Source organism: Bos javanicus, chromosome 17 (assembly GCF_032452875.1).
Source record: "Bos javanicus breed banteng chromosome 17, ARS-OSU_banteng_1.0, whole genome shotgun sequence".
NCBI classification, from domain to species: Eukaryota; Metazoa; Chordata; class Mammalia; order Artiodactyla; family Bovidae; genus Bos; species Bos javanicus.
Genome location: NC_083884.1, coordinates 22,984,397 through 23,002,517, shown reverse-complemented (window position 1 = coordinate 23,002,517; position 18,121 = coordinate 22,984,397). Strand labels below are relative to the sequence as shown.

The 18,121-nt window shown below is 35.6% G+C and overlaps 1 non-coding gene across 1 annotated transcript; it reads left to right on the top strand.

Moving 5' to 3' along the window:
• Positions 1-13,870: 13,870 nt before the first annotated feature.
• LOC133229331 (U6 spliceosomal RNA) lies at positions 13,871-13,975 on the top strand. Its single transcript, XR_009730554.1, has one exon. It is a non-coding gene; the product is annotated as a U6 spliceosomal RNA (small nuclear RNA).
• The last annotated feature ends 4,146 nt before the right edge of the window (positions 13,976-18,121 follow it).

Below are 18,121 nucleotides of genomic sequence, written 5' to 3'. Positions count from 1 at the left end.
TATATTATTTTAATAATGTTTTCCCATTACTATTTTTGGGGACAGAGTAAACTTAATAATAAAAATAAATAATGTGTTACAGCAATAATTTATTTACATAAATTTCTCTTAGATTAACTCTAAAGATCACCTAATGATAAAAGCACAATAGCAGTAAACTTGCTGATTTGGTGTTCTAACCTCAGAAAAGCAGCTTGAGAGATTATTATGCAAATCATAAACTCTGAATTCACTAAAATGAAAAACAAGATGGAAATTTTATGCTAACTTTTGGAATTACTTCAGTACTTTCATACTTTTTCCCCTTCACATATGCATGATATTATTATGTATTTCTTTAAAAATATCTCAGTTTTTCCTAAAGAGAAATAAATATCATAACTTTGTTGTTTATCATCACTTCACATTAAAAAGTAATACACTTCAAGAATTCTAAAGTTTTTCATTCACTTGATGGGAATCTTAGTCTTCAAAGTTACATTTCAAAGAATGTAACTAAAAATAATTTACATGACAAAATCTTTGGTGAATTCTGAAATATTCTCATGCAATTTTTATTTTTTAAAAATTTTCTTTGAATTTGCCATAACACAAGTCAGTCTTTCCACCAGAAAATCAAGTTTCCTTCAGTTATAGCTACCAATCAAATCAAGTATGTAGAGAGTGAAGTAGAGAGGAGCTTTCCACCCTGAAACCGCATGGTATCCATTCTGTTATACAACATATGAATTCCTCTAGATTATTTATAAATGCCTCTCAAATTAAGGTTTTGATTTGCATATGTACTTATTTGTTTAAGAAAGGATACAATGGCCTCTAGTGGTACAGAAAAAAATGCCAATGTTTAATTCTTCAAACAGTAACTAAAAATATTTTTAATGGAAATAAAATTTATGATGCATGCTACATTGCAATTTTTTAATTACCTTCTTTTAAATTATGCAAATAAACAGTAAAATACACTCGATTGTTACATACATAAAGTGCCTACTTAAGTATAGGTTATAAAGTTACTGAACATATTTCACTGTAGAGGATATGAATTATTGTTGAAATAATTATAATAATTTGAATATTTATTCATATTTTAAAGTGTATATTGACTATAGATGTATTTGTGAACAGTCAAAATAATAACTGGTAATTTATTATGTACAGAGAACAGTGCTGTTTTATTGGGTTGGCCAACAAAGTTCGTTTGGGTTTTTCTGCAAGATGTTCTAGGAAAACTCAAACGAACTTTGTTGGCCAACCATATATATATACTGGAGAAAGGAATGGCAACCAATTCTGGCATTCTTGCCTGGGAAATCCCATGGACAGAGGAGCCTGGCAGGCTACAGTCCATGGTGTCCCAAGAGTTGGACATGACTTAGCGACTAAACCACCATACATATATTCAATAGCATTTTAACTCCGTGGCAACCAGATCAATTCACATTATTGTAACTCATAATGACCTCTACTACTAGAGCTTTTCCTTTCCTAAAATATGTAACTCGTATTTCATAACAAAGAAATCTAACTTCACACCAAGTTTTCTGTCTCCTGAACATAAAATCTCAATACCTATTTCATAATATATTAACACTCAATATAATGGCATGACATATAAATGTAGAATGTAAAAAACTAGCTCATCAATAAAAATGGTGAAGATGCTTTATGAGAATAAACAATATTGTGTATTATAATGGCATGAAATTTTAAAATAAAAGCTCATGTAATTTTTAAGGTTATATATAATATTAAAAATTCATTTGTTACTATATTTAAAATTTAAGATTGTACATCAGTCAATTTCAAACTGTTTTGATAAAATCAAGTCTTATTTGTTAATTTTTATATTGGACTTAGTTGCTAACATACTTTAGGTTTCATCAAATACATAAAGTAAAAATGGAGATTTTGTTGCTATCTTCTTCAGAAGACTGAACTATTTTAACCACTGGATATTGCAAATGAAGCAAGCTGGTGCTCATTTTCTTAGAAATTTTCTAAGGAATAGCTAAAGATTTCCACAACTTTGTCAAATTAGCATGAAACTATTCCTTCCCATTTTCTCCTTTCTTCTTCATCTCTTTCCTTCTCTCCTCTGTTTATGTCCATTCCTTCCTTCCTTTTGTGTTATGTCTAATATTAAAGTATAAGCATCAAAAATTCACTGACTTTGGTGTACAAGTCTATGAGTTTTAGTACATGTATAAGTTTGTCTAAAGACCACTATAAAAAGGATACAGAAGAGGTCCATCATCCCCAAAACTCATTTGCGCTCCCTTTGTAGTCAACACTCCCTCCAAACCTAACCTCTGACATCCACTGATCTCTGTTCATACAGTGCTTCCCTTCTCTAAAACATCATATAAAATAGCACCCTATAGTATATAAGGTTTAGGAAATAACTTCTTCACTCAGCAAAATGCCTTTGAGAGTCACCTCTAATACTGGGTTTACCAATAGTCTGTTACTTTTTCTTGCTTGGTATTATTCCATTGAACAGATGTACTATAGTTTGTCCATTCACCTGTTAAAAGACTTGTGTGAGTACTTTACAGTGATTTAAAGATATATTCCTGCCCAGTTTCATGTGAACAGAAGTTTTCATCTCTCTAAGTTAGATAGCCAGCTGGTTATAAAGTAATTCTGTTTCACTTGCTGTGTCACACTGATCTGTTTCTAACTTCCAGATACCCCTCTGAAAATAAATTCTTCAATCTATATTATTTTTCATTTTCAGTTCATTTTCCCTATGCATCTCTACCAAAATTTTCAGCTTATATTTAGGAGATTGCTTGCTTTAATGAAATTTCTAAACCTTCATCTTTTTCTCATCATGGCTTTGAGACAGTCTCTTTTTATGCTCTTAGTTTTCTGTGCTGAGCATAGGAAAATCTCTGTGCTGAGATTTTTCTGTTTTCCGTCCTCTAAGAAAACTCTCTGACACATAGGGAAAATGAATATATATGTGCTTTTTTGGAGAAGGAAATGGCAACCCACTCCAGTACTCTTGCCTGGAAAATTCCATGGATGGAGGAGCCTGGTAGGCTACAATCCATGGAGTCATAAGGAGTCGGATATGACTGAGCAACTTCACTTTTCATATGTATACATACATACACACACACACACATACATATATAATGTAGTTTTTTCCAAATTGAATTTGGTTTTCATTAGTTTATTGGGTAGGGAACAGACATGGGACAATGCAGAGAAGAAACATAGATTATTTTGACATATTCATTGAATGGTTCTTTCGATTATTCTCACAGGTTATAAAAGGGGCCACTGTGGGGGCAGGGGGGACACATACTATTAAACTGACTAGAATGACAGCATTCATTGGAGAAGCTGTCATAAACAGCCTTAAGTATAGCAGTGATGATACAAACAATATGATGCCCTAATAACCATCTCCTTGGCTATTAAAATGTCGCATCACATACTTAAATTACTGTACTACTCGCTACTCTTTCAGATATACTCAAGAAATATGCAGTTCCTCAACAGTTTTCTGATGGTTAGTGGTAAACTGTGATTTTCATATCAGTTCTAATTTTTCAAAAATCCTGCCAAAAAAATTCTTCCCCATCTGCTGCTGCTGCTGCTAAGTCACCTCAGTCTTGTCTGACTCTGTGCGACCCCATAGATGGCAGCCCACCAGGCTCCCCTATCCCTGGGATTCTCCGGGCAAGAACACTGGAGTGGGTTGCCATTTCCTTCTCCAATGCATGAAAGTGAAAAGTGAAAGTGAAGTCGCTCAGGCGTGTCCAACTCTTAGCGACCCCATGGACTGCAGCCCACCAGACTCCTCCATCCATGGGATTTTCCAGGCAAGAGTACTGGAGCCATCTATCATTTATCTATTTCATTTGTCAATAATTATCAATAGACTATTTCTTATTATGGATCCTGTTAGAAAACCTGAAATATAATGAAACCAACAGCATAGTAGCACAGTAATCTGTGTTCACTATGCTGGAATTCAGATTAAGTTACACTAAGAAAATTGTTTTGCCCCTATAATGTGGTAAGTCATAGCCTATAGCTCTGAGCTTTAATAGCCTATACAAACTACCATGAATTTGTGGATGCTATTAGTCTATGATCAGCTCCTTAGCTTCTCCCTCATTCAAGTCTCTGATTCTCAAGGACAACAACATTTTGGAACTGGAATAATGCTTATTTTCACTAATGACTATTCAAATCTTTAAAATAATAAATATGAATATTATAGAGTCAGACATGACTGACTGACTGAATTGGACTGATTGACTGAACTGAACTGATTATACTGACGTAAATATACTGATTATACTGACATATGGGCTTTCCAGGTGGTGTTAGTGGTAAAGAATCCACCTACCAATGCAGGAGACACAAGAGACCCAAAAGACACAGGTTTGATCCTTGGGTTAGGAAGATTCCTTAGAGTAGGAAATGGCACCCCACTCCACTATTCTTGCCTGAGGAATCCCATGGACAGAGGAGCCTGCAGACTGTATACTATGGGGCCACAAAGATTTGGACACAACTGAGTACAAAATACTATATAAGGTCAAGTAAATCCTCAGAGTCTGCAAAATTTATATAAAAAATTAAGTCATTGTTGCGAAAGCAAAATGAGTCACATATGAAAATCTTTAAAGTTCAAGGTTAAACTATGGATCAGTTCAGTTTAGTCGCTCAATCGTGTCCAACTCTTTGTGACCCCATGGTCTGCAGCAGGCTAGGCCTCCCTGTCCATCACCAACTCCCCGGAGTTTACTCAAACTCATGTTCATTGAGACGGTGATGCCATCCAACCATCTCATCCTCTGCCATCCCCTTTTCTTCCTGCCTTCAATTTTTCCCAGCATCAGGGTCTTTTCAGTTGAGTCAGTTTTTCAAATCAGGTGGCCAAAGTATTGGAGTTTCAGGTTCAGCATAAGTCCTTCCAATGAACATTCAGGACTGATTTCCTTTAGGATGGACTGGTTGGATCTCCTTGAAGTCCAAGAGATTCTCAAGAGTCTTCTTCAACACCGCAGCTCAAAAGCATTAATTCTTCAGCACTCAGTTTTCTTTATGGTTCAACTCTCACATCCATACATGATCACTGGAAAAACCATAGCCTTGACTAGACGGACCTTTGTTGGCAAAGTAATGTCTCTGCTTTTTAACATGCTGTCTAGGTTGGTCATAACTTTTCTTCCAAGGAGTAAGTGTCTTTTAATTTCACGGCTACAGTCACCATCTGCAGTGATTTTGGAGCCCAAAAAAGTAAAGTCTGCCACTGTTTCCACTTTTTTCCATCTATTTGCCATGAAGTGATGGGACCAGATGGCATGATCTTCATTTTCTGAATGTTGAGCTTTAAGCCAACGTTCTCAGTCTCCTCTTTCACTTTCATCAAGAGGCTCTTTAGTTCTTCTTCAGTTTCTGCCATAAGGGTGGTGTCATCTGCATATCTGAGGTTATTGATATTTCTCCCAGCAATCTTGATCCCAGCTCCTCCAGCCCAGTGTTTCTCATGATATACTCTTCATAGAAGTTAAATAAGTACAGTGACAATATACAGCCTTGACATACTCCTTTTCCTATTTGGAACCAGTCTGTTGTTCTATGGATAGACAGATTAAACTATGGATAGACAGATTAACACCTTTATATAATGTCTGAATTGTAATTATGAAAGGAAATTTGCATTAAAATTTTTAAGAGGTTTACTTTCACATAGAATTGATGCTCCACGTCAAAGAGTTAACAACATTGATTTTATATACAATCACACAAAATAGAACTAGGAAGGTATTATGAATTGTGTTCTCCCCAAATTCATACACTGAAGTCCTAACTCCCAGTGTGACTGTATTTAGAGATATAGATTTTTAGGAAATAATTTAGGTTAAATGAGGCCCTATGAGTGGAATTTATGAGGAAGACATACCTACGGTGTGCAAGCAGAGAAAAGGTTACATGAGGACACTTACAAGCCAAGGAGAGAGGCTTCAGAAGAAACCAAACCTTCTCTCACTTTGATCTTGGACTTCCAGCCTCCAGAACTATAAACAATTAATTTCTGTTGTTCAAGCCACCCAATCTTCTGGTATTTTATTATAACAACCCTGGACTAATACAGAACAAATATCAGTACAGTGGATTTTAAATCATATCATGAACAGACCACAGTGTTAGGGCATTTATGTTTGGGACTCTGAAAGGATTAAAGCTTCTTGTAAGGGTTTGGGAAAACAGGCTTCTGTCATTAACAAAGAACTAGTGTTGGTGTTCTAAGCAGACTATTTGTTCCTAATTTTTCTGCTGAAAGCTGTTTCTCAAGACTTCTGTTTAATTTATTCCTTTTGAATACTTTATTTTCCAACTTAAGAAAAATTTTTTGAAAAAGAAATTCTGACTAGTGTAAAGAAAATTATTATAAATAATCTGTATATTGGAAAGTAAAGGTTGTTATCTTTGGAATGAGTTTTGGTTACTGCATCTCACACTTTAATCTGTATGTTTAAATATACAATATATGTTTAACATAGAGTATATGTTTAATAATTTATACTATTTCCTAATATTTACTTGTTTCTATTATTTCATGTGCCTTAACTGGTCATTAACAGTTTCTTAATTTACTCCATAATTATTTAGTAATTGCTTATAACAACTCAGGCACTGTGTCAGATTGTATAGTTCTGTTATGAATAAACTTAGAAAACCCTCATATACCCTGCAGCTCAGTATGAAATTTACACTTGACAATTCATTGCAAATAATACAAATGTATTTTTCCTGAGATATCTTTTAAAATATTTTTATTAGAATTATTATTGCATACCTAAATCTATAAACTATAATAATTATTTTTTATTAATCTCTAAAGATTTTCAACAACAAAAAAAACAAGTTGGGATAAAGGGTATGAATAATTTTTAGTTCTTGACAAATGCAAGAAAATTATTAATGAGAAAGTACAATCTGATAAATATTATGAGAATACCCATCTCACTGCATGATAGCCAGAAATAAAGTCAATAAATGAACTGTTTGTCAACAAAGTGTCTCTTGACCTTTTCATTATTTCTCTAATTATCTTTAATGCATTGAATTGGTTCCCCCATAATTAAAAGTCTGTTTCCTTTATTGTCTACTTAGAAATTTTTCCCTTTGTTTTCTTTGTTGTCTACTTAGAAATTTTACACACTTTAATTGTAGTTCTCATAATATTTACGTAGATTATTTAATAACAATGTTTTTACTTGGTTGTTACCCTTGTGGCAAACATAGTTCTCATTAATTTGTCATTTTCACAATTGTAGTGGCATTGCTTAACTCACTTGTAACAAATTTTAATCAGCATATGAAATAGGAAATTGCTTTCATTAGCATAATTAATCCCGTATCGCCTGGTCTAATCATTTCACCAGTAAAAGTCATACAATATAATATAGTTTTTGATTAACATATACGCTGGCATGCTGCAATTCATGGGGTCCCAAAGAGTCGGACACGACTGAGGGACTGAACTGAACTGAAGTCAGTGTCATCGAAGAAGCAGATGTCAAGACAGGATTAAAATGCACAAATTTTATGTTTGTAGAAAAGACTGTGAGACAAATTAGGTAAATAAACAGGTAAGACTGAGAGAGCCTCAGACAGTGACATAAGTGTGATTCCGGGTGAAGGAGAGAGGGACAGATGGTTGCAAAGAATCTTCCTAGACTGTTACACAATTCTAAGTTCTAGCAAAGCACTTTGGGAGTTCTAGAACCCAAAGAAAGGCATACCAGGCACTGTGTGTCTTTCTTTGTGATAGGAAATGCAAGATTTAGCCCTTTTCTTTCCATTTGGAGGGGATATCTTAGCATATTTCTGATCACTAGAACCTTAAAAGTTCATGGAAATGGCTTGCTTTTTTTTTTTAATGTGCAAGGATTTTACTAGGGAAAATACCTGTGTGAGAGCCACTAGTAAGACTGCAAAGTCAATCCTGAGAAATCCTAAGTCACACCCTGAGAAAAGGAGAGGAAGAGAAGATGAAGTAGCTGTGTGTGTCCTAGGCTGCTGTGCAGTCTAAAAAAGGTCCAACGAGGAAGGCAGTGGGGAATGTTCAAGTCAAGATCAGCCTTCAGAAAAGACCTGTGTCTCCTAAGAATGGATTCACCTTGGTATCCTTGCTGTACTCATTCTTAGACTGGCCTTAGTGTAAATGGTTTTCAGAGTGCAGTGACTGGGACCCTTGGTCAATGATGCTCCTTGTAATTAAGGTCTGCCAGGCCCATTCTCTGGTGGCTCAGATGGTAAAGCGTCTGTCTACAATGTGGGAGACCTGGGTTCGATCCCTGGGTTGGGAAGATTCCCTGGAGAAGGAAATGGCAACCCACTCCAGTACTCTTGCCTAGAAAATCCCATGGACGGAGGAGGAGCCTGGTGCAGGCTACTGTCCATGGGGTCGCAAAGAGTCAGACACGACTGAGCGACTTTACTTCAGGCTCATTCTCATGGACACCACAATCTACTTTACAGTAGTAGTAATGTGTTTAATATCAAAATATATATATAACATGGACTATGATGTCAGACAGAAGTAAGATTAAATCCCATTTCTACTAATTTTAGGAGCAGGACCATAAGTTAGATAATTACCCTCTGAGACTGCCTCCTCAGCTGAAAAAATGGATATAACAACAAGGTGTACATAAGAAATAAATAAATAACAAGTAAAGTACCTGGTCCTGAGTAGGCAAGCATAATAAATGTTATGTAATGTTAGGTCTAATATTTTCTCTATCTATAGAATAAGGCTAAGATAATGATCAATCACTAATTTCAGTGCAGTTCAAGTATTTAAGAAAATCACCAGGACATGGAAGCAACCACTGACAGATGAATGAATAAAGAAGATGTGGTACATATATACAGTGGAATATTACTCACTCATAAAAATAAATGCATTTGACTCAGATCTAATGAAGTGGATGAGTCTAGAACCTATTATACAGAGTGAACAGACTTTTGAACACAGGAGGGGAAGGAAAGGGTGGGATGATTTGAGGCAGTAGCACTGAAACATACACATTACCATATGTAAAATAGATAGCCAGTGGGAATTTGCTGTATGACACAAGGAATCTAAATCCAGTGCTCTGTGACAATCTAGAAGTATACTATGGGGTGCAAGGAGAGAGGGAGGTTTAAGAGGGAGGGAACCTATGGCTGATTCCTGTTCATGTATGGCAGAAACCAATACAATATTATAAAAGAATTATTCTCCAATTAAAAATAAAACTAAGTTAAAAAGAAAAGAAAATGGCACCTTAGAAATCACATGCATAAACATTAAAAATAAGGGCTTTGATTTCTATAATTAGGTGTCTAGGCCTCAGGTACAGATGCATATTATTGTCTTTGTCTATGGATGTGAAGAATTCACTGATGACACAGATTTTTGGCTTTGGGCAAAGCTATAAGATGATGAGTTAAATCACTCAGGGAATTAAGAGAAATGTCAAGGCATTCTGAGCCTATTCAGATATAAAAGCATTCTTAGAACAAAATGAAAAAGAAAAGCATTTCATATAAGCATATTTATCAATGATGTCTGAATTAAGATAAGCTTGTAGAGATTTGCTTCCACTTCAAGTTGCATGGCTTCCATTCCTGGTCAGGGAACTAAGATCCTATAAGCTCCGCAGAAAGGCCAAAAAAGAAAAAAAGACAAGCTCATAAATTATTTAGATATCTGTGATTTTAAGTCTAAACTTTATTTTACAGTTAACTATGGACTTGTCAAACTTCTTCTACATACATTCTATTTCAGTATATGAAATAACAGAGGGAAATGTCTATTGCATATTCACTTATGCATCTACTTACATCTAGATCCACTCGGACTAAAAAGCAAAGAAAATAACTAACCTCATCCATTACACATAACAGTTACAATAAAGAAAAGATTAGATAAAATAAAAATTACAGTGCTGAAGTACCTGAAATATAGGAGGAATTTATCAAGAGGATTAATTCCCTCTGATGAAAAAAACACTTTTCTTGAATAGCAGACTCTTACTGGTAACAAGTATGAATGGTTTAGAATGAAACATGTAGATATTCTGAGTAGAATATTTAGTAGCCTGCAGTGATTTGGTCAGTATAATTTTCAAATCCTTTACCATTTAAAATTGATACTCTTACTAAAACAATTTGTGTGGGGAAAATGCCTGTGCTTTAGCTACAATTGGATTTTCACAGCTATTATTAACTAATTTATATAGAACTGAATCAGAGTTAATTATATTCATCTAGTTGTTTACTAAATGTTCTTTAGTGTCTCTTGACTCTAGTAAGCTCTTATTACATGCAATAAATTGAGTATTATGAAAGCTGTTGGAACAGAGATTTTACAAAGAATGATAGAGTACTTCTCTGGTGGCTCAGTGGATAAGAATCTGTCTGCCAATGCAGGGGACATAGGTTCAATCCCTGGTCCAGAAAATTCCACATGCCGTGGAGCAAATAAGCCCATGTGCCATAACCACTGAGCCCACGCTCAAAGATCCACCAGCTCATGTGTTGCAACTACTGAAGCCCTTGCACCCAGAGCCTGTGCTCTACAACAGGAAAAGCCACCACAATGAGAAGTCCATGCACTGCAGTTAAGAGTAGCCACCACTTGTCACAACTAAGGAAAGCCTGCACAAAGCAATGAAGACCCAGTCCAGCCAAAAGTAAATACATAAAAATGTTTTTTGAAAAACAATGATAGAATTGTTGTTACGAAGTTAAAAAGAGAAGGTAAAAATGTGCTACATTTCAACAGTTAGTGAAGAAACAGGGAGAGGTACAGTCTTCTTTAGGCATGTACCCCTTTCCCTGTTTGGGGACACAGAACTGTTATATGCTCAATTACAAACCCATTCCTATTATGAGTTGTAATGTTTATTATCTGTGTGTTATATTTTAGTTTTTCAATGTTTTATTTTTCCTCACAACTGAAAAAATTACTTCTGATTATAAGCTTTTATAAATGTCTGAATTTTGTTCTTAAATATTTAATTTTTATACTTTTATTGATTGTGGTATTTATTTGCTGGTAAAGAATTTTTAGTATTTTTCAAAGTACACATATGGGGTCCTCTTTTAATGGACAAAACACAATAAATGATTTTTTATCTTTCATAGAAAAGACAGTAAGTTTGAGGAGTAGGTTCTGATATCCCTACATCCATTGTCTGCTGCTGCTGCTGCTAAGTCGCTGCAGTCCTGTCTGACTCTGTGTGACGCTATAGATGGCAGCCCACCAGGCTCTGCCATCGCTAGGATTCTCCAGGCAAGAACACTGGAGTGGGTTGCCATTTCCTTCTCCAATGCATGAAAGTGAGAAGTGAAAATGAAGTCGATCAGTCGTGTCCAACTCTTAGGGACCCCATGGACTGCAGCCTACCAGGCTCCTCTGTCCATGGGATTTTCCAGGCCAACCCACTAGAGTGGGTTGCCATTGTCTTCTCCATGTCCATTGTCAGATTCCCCTAATTCATTTTTTTAAATTATATGACATATAACATTGATTCAATATAAGGTTGTGCTATGTACATTGTGCTTTGTCGCTCAGTCATGTCTGATTCTTTGCAAACCCATGGACTGTAGCCGTCAGGCTCCTCTGTCCATGGGGATTCTCCAGGCAAGAATACTGGAGTGGATTGCCATGCCCTCCCTTCCAGGGTATCTTCCCAACCCAGGGATCAAAACCAGGTCTCCTGCATTGCAGGCAGATTCTTTACCATCTGAGCCACCAAGGAAGACCCCCACCAGCTGTATAAGGTTACAGCATGTTAAATTTATACATTAACACATTGTAATGTGATTACCACTGGAATGATAATTAGAATCTTTACTGAATTACACAAGTATCATATCTTTTTAGTGGTTGAAATAATTAACTTCCAGTTTCTTAGCACGTTTGGTGATTATAATACTGTTCTCTATATTCATGATACTATGCATTAGACCTCTAGGATATATTTACCACTCACTGCCAAGTTTGTACACTTAAACAGCATCTGTCCTATACATCTATACTCAATCCCTGGAAATACCATTTCACTTTTCACTTTATGAGTCTGGCATTTTTGGATTCCACACATAAGTGATATTGTATAGTATGTGTGTTTCTTTGTCTGACGGATCTCGCTTTCCATAATGTGTTCAAAGTCCATCCAGAATACTAGGAAAGGCAGTATATCTTTCCTTCTCATGGCTGAATACGATTCCAGTGTATACTATATACAGTGAACACTTGAAAAACATGGATTTGAAATGCCTGGGTCCACTTGTAAGTGTATTTCTTTCACTAAATATATTCAAGTTTGGTTGAACCTGAGGACATAGAACCATGGAAATCTGTAAAGTTACACTCCATTTTTCCATTGTGGAGGGGGTTAGCACCTCTAACCCTTATTTTTTCAAGCATCAAATACACACATACACAAACATCTTTGATCCATTCATCTGTTGATGGGCATTTAGGTTGCTTGCTTATCTTGGGCATTGTAAAAATGCTACAATAAACACGGAAATGATTATATCTCTTAGATATCCTGCTTCCATTTTCTTTGAGTATATATCCAGAAGTGAACTTGCTAGACCACATGGCAGTTCTACTTTTAATTCTTGAGAAACCTCCATATTGTTTTCCATAGTAACTGTACCAATTTACATTCCCATCAACAGTATATAAAGAATTCTCTTTTTTTCCACATCCTCACCAACACTTGTTATCTCTTATCTTATTGATGATAATCATTCTAAGAGGTATGACGTGATATCTTACTGATGCTTTGATATGCATTTCCCAATAATTAGTGATGTTGAGCATCTTTTCATGTATCCATTGGCCATCTGAATGCATTCTTTGGAAATACATCTATTTAGTTTTCCTGCTTGGTTTTCAATTGGATTTTTTGTTGCCTTTGAGTTGTGTAAGTGCTTTATATATTTTGATTATCAATCCCTTAACTGAAATACGATTTGCCAAAGCTTTCTCCCATTCTGCAGGTTGTTTTTCATTTTGTTGTTTCTTTTGCTGTGCAGAAGTTTTTAAGTCTGACATAGTCACATTTGTTGATTTTTGCATTTGTTGTGTTCGCTTTCAGAATCATATCCAAAAAATAATTGCCAAGATAATGTCAAGGAGCTTCTTCCCATTCCCTGTATTCTTGAAAACAAGTCAGCTCTATGACTTTTGCCAAGATTGATTACTCTTATGGGGACAGGAGAGATGATTAAAAAAAAAAAAAATGGAGGAAAAGAGGGTCCAAAGAACAATGTAAGGCCCAAATATACATGACAAAAAACAATAAGACTTCCAACATTTCATACTCTTTCAGTAAGGACAGACACATGGTCCCTCACTTTCTTATTGAGAAAAGGTAAACTTGGTGAGAAGTTGAAAAGACTGAGTTTCTGTATAGTGCGTATTTGCCCAATCAATTTGATGAAATAAGCAAAACATGATAAATTGGACAGCTTTGTGCTTCAAAGTTCAGCCCAGTGAAAACAACCATAAACATCATGTGGAACAAAGCTGTCATTCTCTAGGACAGAACAGATAATTTTGTCAAACCTCAACAGTCAATGCTCTGTTGTGATTGGGTCATAGAATGATCAGAGGGCAGCTATCCTTAGTCAGAAATTTAGCTTATTTAACAAACAGAAACAGTATCACTGAACACTAACTATATATGAGCAGCTCCTTTGTATTTTTTCAAGGTGTGATTTATTCCAAAGTAGAATCTACAGAGTGGAAGCCACATGTGAACACTCATGGCAGATCCACAGAGTATCAAACAAAGTAATAACTAAGATATATATAAGAATGGTCTCATGTTGGATTCCACAGCACACAAACTAAAAATTAGAATGATATAGAAAAGATGAGCATGGCCCCTGAGCAAGGATGATGTGCAAATTTGTGAACTGTCATATTTTTAGAGTTTGGGATTAACTTATACACACTAGTATACATAAAGTAGATAACAAACAAGGACCACTGTATACCACACAGAACTATATTCAATATTTTGTAATAACCTACAAGGAAAAAGAATATATGCATATGTATGTGTGTACATACATATATATACATACACACAGAAATAACTGAATCACTTTGCTGTACCCCTGAAACTAACACAACATTGTAAACCAACTATACTTCAACTACAAAAATGGCCTCAATATTTATCTTTTAAGAACCGACTCATAATAAGCACTGACAATTAAATGGATAATCTGTTCACAAATAACAACATGTTTTATTTTAATTATTTAAGTTTACATCCAGGACAGTTGCAAGATAACCATTTAATTCAGAAAATACTCCCTTATGTGCTTAAATATATTCACTTTTCATTTGTTAGTTCTGGAACTAAATAGAAATAACAAAATTGTTTACTTCTCTTGATTTCATTCACATGGTCAGTTGCATTTGTAAAAGTGAAATTTACCAGATCAAAAAATCCTGCACTGACAAGCTGTGAGCAATGACAATAATTCCACTAATGTAGTTGCCAAGTACACTAATTATCCTAATGATGATTCAGTCTTCTGATAATCACATCCCCCAAGGACCTTATACAGTCAGTCTACACAGCTGCAGAGTCCTCTCCAGGCTCATTTTGCCTATTCTTGTCTCAGTTTAAAACTACATAATATTACTTGATTAGCATAAAATAATCATCATAGCTGAACATGAACTGAACACACAGACAGCTAGACTGCTGAAGGGTAATCGAGGAGACTCCTACATGAGGTGTTTAGTCCTGTCATTCATTTCTCCAATGCCTGATAGAGGCATAATTTATACCAGAAATCTGCTTCCATCTAAAGCAATGGTGTGGATTTTGAAGGAATAAAAATACTTAAGTGATCTATTCACCTAAATCAATGGGCACACTGTTTGATAAAAATATTTTGAAATCCTAACTAAGTGATTTCTTTATAGGGTTTTGGGAACTTCTTTTTCCTTCCTGAATTCTCAAGTAGCAAATCAAAATGATTTTCACAAGTCTACAGAATTTTGAGGTCTAATTTGCAATAAAAGAGTATTTACCTTATGACAGAATTAAGATAGCAAAACCTGTGTTTGGGAAAAAAGACAACAGTTATTTACTCTGCATTCAATAATTTTGTAAAATATTGTTTTATATTTTAAATTTAAAATAGATTTCTTGAGTAGATTTTTACATTAGTTGCCTTTGTACCCTGTGTTTCATGAGCCAATGTGGAGCCACCAGGGTGGATGCCGTCCACGTAGGTCATTTGCATCACAAGTGAGAAATACAAACTTTTAAAGAATCTACTACTCTTTTAAACTCCAGTCTTTTAAAGAATCTACTAGAAACCTGTCAAATGTTTCCCCTGGAGGGACAGATTATTACCCTGGACAGCAATCAAACCTGTTATCTGCTGCCACGGGAAGAAACAATCCCTGTTTCTGCCTTGAAAAATGTAGTTCAGGAAACTGTAACAGTGTCAATTCCCTGCTTATAAGATATGTAGAAACACAAGAGGCTAATGGAAATTACCTCCCAACAGGTCTTCCAAGTTATAATCTCATAAATAATTTCCAGAAACTGCCACTCTCCAGATATGCTTTATTTTGATATTACTTTCTTTTTTTATATATTACTTTTTCATATATATAACTTTCTTTTTGTTTTCATTTGTTCGTTTGACTGGAATGATAACATACAACAAATGGAAAGAACAGAACAAGTAAGTTTGGTTCTCCAAAAATAGATGCCAAGACAGAATCACATACTCAAGATATTTGTTGGGAGTAAAGGCTTTTTAGATAAAAGGCAAAGAAAGCAGGGTTGGGCAGAAAAACCTTTCAGAAGACAATGCACCTCTGGCTCCTATAAAAGGGCCAAGGGAGGTATAAAGGGCTGGGTAGAAAGTGACTCAGACTGCAATGAAATTCTGGCAAACACCCATCCAATCCCAAGAGGAGTCCCAGAGGACTCAGGTGAGTTCAGCCACTGATGAAGAAAACATAGGCTTGGCTTGTATCTTGTGTCAGGTCTCGGATATTAGCAGGTATAATGTGTCAGCTAAATATACTCCTAGAAACAAGTTCTCTCTTGAGAGATCTCATCAGAGTGTTCACAGAACTGCTGTAACAAGGACAGTAAAACTTGCAAGTGTAGATAAAAGTCACAGTTTATTTTGTCTGGAATGTCCTCTGTATCCTACATATTTTAAAGGTTTCCATCCTGGAAATTATTAAAGATAAGTGATCTTATGTTTTGCAATTGGAGAATAAGATACAAATCCACAGCTTCTGTTGAGACAGCATAAAAAACTTACAGGCAGACACAAAATGAAGAACAAAAGAGATTTCAGAATTCTAGTGTAAAACAGAGATCAGCAAACTTTTTCTTTAAAAAACTAGATGTTTGGCTTTCGTGACACATAGTCTCTGTTACAATTACCCCATTCTGCCCTTGTAGTGTGAAAGCAGCCATAGACAATATATCAATATAATCAAATGGGACTGACTATATACTAATAAAAGTTTTCCCAAAAACAGTGGTAGGCCATATTTGGTCTATAGACCATAGTTCGCCAACTACTGATGTAGAATAATATATTTATGTAATCTGCATGTTTGTCACTTGTATACATGACCAATGGCAGAAACTGACCAACAGATGACAATCCCCATCTAAGAATTACAGAAACCAAAATTGGAAAACATATGTTTTCTTTGAAAAGTTATAATGTCCATTGAAGAAAGCATCTTCAGGACACCACAAACATGTCCACTGTGGTACGAAATTGTTTTATGCTTTAAGGACACACAAGAAGGTTCAGTCAGATGAAGGCCATATAGTCACTTACGCTTAAGTGGAACAAGTAAGCATATGAAGAGGTGGCAAAGAGGTGGAGAAATAAAGAGGTTATATATAAACATATCATGGTATTTTCTATTTTTAGCACATCATCTATTGAAATGAGGATAAGAGAACGGCAACCCACTCCAGTATTTTTGCCTGGAGAATCCCATGGACAGAGGAGCCTGGCTGGCTAAGGTCCATAGGCACACACAGGATCGGACATCATTGAAGAGACTCAGCATTATTGAAGAGAAGGCAGTGGCAACCCACTCCAGTACTCTTGCCTGGGGAATCCCATGGACGGAGGAGACTGGTAGGCTGCAGTCCATGGGGTCGCTGAGTCGGACACGACTGAGCGACTTCACTTTCACGTTTCACTTTCATGCATTGGTGAAGGAAATGGCAATCCACTCCAGTGTTCTTGTCTGGAGAATCCCAGGGACGGGGGAGCCTCGTGGGCTGCCGTCTATGGTGTCACACAGAGTCAGACATGACTGAAGTGACTTAGCAGCAGCAGCAGCAGCACTACTGAAATGAAGATATTTAATAGAAAAAAGACTGCAATGTACATTTTGGTGTTCAGTTGCTAAGTCACGTCTGATTCTTTGCAACCCCAAGGACTGAAGCACAACAGGCTTCCCTGTCCTTCACTATCTCCCTGAGTTTGCTCAAACTCATGTCTATTGAGTCAATGTTACAAATCAAGCATCTCATTCTCTGTCAATGTACTTAATGATACACAAATTTTAGACAGAAACTAGAAAACAAAATCAGTGATAATAAGGTATAAAAGTTTTCTTTATGTTAAGTGAAAAATAAATTTATAAAAGATTCATTGGTTACTCAAGTAAATATACAATACTTTGATTTAATTTGTGTTCTCCTTAAACAGCACCTTATTTGGGAAATGATCCCAAGAAGCAGGAATAAACTGGTCCAAAAAGAAAATCTGCATACAAGGTTATAGTTGTCAAAACTGCAAGGGTAGATAACACAGATTCAATTCCTCTGTGACTATGGCAGGTCATTGCTTGACCCCAAAATTGTCTGACTGAAAAAAAAAATCTTATTTTCTAGGCATAGATACTGTTGATTGGCTCTTTTTTTTTTTTTTCCCTTCTAGTTCTTTTAACTAGGACTAGTAAAAATTCCATAAACACTCTACCCTTTTCTAAAAAAAAAAACTATTTTGACTTTTTTTTTTCCTACCAGAAACCCTCTTAATTCAAAAGTGA